The following is a 1620-nucleotide window of genomic DNA, read 5'->3' as shown; positions in this document are numbered from 1 at the left end:
TAAGATCCAGACACAGAAGAAAAGAGCAAATAAGAGACTAAATTTGGTTAAAAATAAGTATACAACAATTAATAAAGCATGCTTTAAAATAGATAACCAATTTAAGTACATAAGATAAATCTTTTTAAAAAGAATAACAGATAAGATAAAATTAGTAAAATGCTCATACGCTAATGCTAGTACAGCAGCAGCAAACACATTAAAACCAGATTTGTTGCCATACTGCCAAAGAGTTTTCTACCTCAATGTAGGCAGGGGCAAAGCCAGAGTTATTTGGGCTACTGGGACTACATGCAGTAATCTGCCAAACAGTTTCAGCAGGTCTGGTACCCTGTACTATGATTTTGAGATGTTTCATCCTGTGTCAGTCTTCTCCAGCCTGTTCACCGCTTGTCAAAGTATGATGGTAGAACTCTGCATCACACAGTGGCCCCAGCTGGGTTTTTGTAGGAATATGTCAAGGAGAAAAGGTCCTGGGACACTTTTATGTGCTACTGATCGGTCACCACCAAACAGAAGTACATGCCAGTAGTATCTGAACATGCTCTTATTAGGTATGTGCAATACTTGCCCTTCCCACATGTTGGTGTTTCATGAGCATATGCACCAGAGGAAGCATAAGACTAATGCAACCTTTTTGGCTTGAGTTCTGATAAAATGTAACATCTACCTGTTTATGAGTTGTGATTTGTGTGTGCCAACAAAAAATCTGGGGAGAGACAATGCTTGGCCAGAGACACTGCGAGCAAACTGAGTCTCAGCAATACTGCCAGCACTACAGGGGCTCACCTTGGAACAGACTGGCAGTTGTGCAGGTCTCAAAGATGATGAAAGGCATAAGTCATATCATTGTCTTCTCCCATACTATTGTCCCCAGCAACTCCACCATTGCCTCAGGGAGTCAGCTCAGTTGCTTGGGCAATCAATGCCACACAAAACTGTCTCACGTGCTTATATTTGGCACACATGTCAAGGGTTGCCTATGGGAGTACATGGTTTTCACAATGAACACATGACCACATGAAGCTGCCTTATCCTGAATCAGACCCTCGGTCCATCAAAGTCAGTATTGTCTACTCAGACTGGCAGCGTCTCTCCAGGGTCTCAGGCAGGGGTCTTTCACATCACCTAGTCCCTTTAACTGGAGATGCCAGGGATTGAACCTGGGACCTTCTGCCTGCAAAGCAGATGCTCTACCACTGAGCCACAGCCCCTCCCCAAATGCTGTTCTTCAAATAACTGTTGCTTATTCCAAGTGTTTTTTCTGGTGTTGGAGTGGCACCAGTTGGCACCAGAGTCCATTTTCTTTCTCTGTATATTCTCTATTCCTCTGTAATCTTCTTTTTGCTGATACCTTGGTTGACAGTTCAAATAGGATGGTTTCACATGCAAACAGAATATAATGGTATTTGTGGCATACCATTAGTTGATGTTTCTTTCTTTACTATCATATCACTGAAAACTAAGTGCTGGGTAGGAATATACTGTGTTAAACCTGAAGGATTACAAACTTCTGCCTGCCTGATGAAAGAACAGGACCTGGAGGCACCACCATTTTCTCTTTCACTTGCTCATCTCACATCACTGATCTCATCCCTCCTTTAGGAGACAAAAAGATTT

At 42.3% G+C, this 1620-nt stretch overlaps 1 non-coding gene across 1 annotated transcript; it reads right to left on the bottom strand.

Annotated features, from left to right (window-relative positions):
• Positions 1 to 1142: 1142 nt before the first annotated feature.
• Positions 1143 to 1214, bottom strand: TRNAA-UGC (transfer RNA alanine (anticodon UGC)). The gene has a single exon. It is a non-coding gene; the product is annotated as a tRNA-Ala (tRNA).
• Between the last annotated feature and the right edge of the window lie 406 nt (positions 1215 to 1620).

Source organism: Euleptes europaea, chromosome 16 (genome assembly GCF_029931775.1).
Source record: "Euleptes europaea isolate rEulEur1 chromosome 16, rEulEur1.hap1, whole genome shotgun sequence".
Lineage (NCBI taxonomy): Eukaryota > Metazoa > Chordata > Lepidosauria > Squamata > Sphaerodactylidae > Euleptes > Euleptes europaea.
This window is presented reverse-complemented; position numbering and strand designations above follow the sequence as displayed.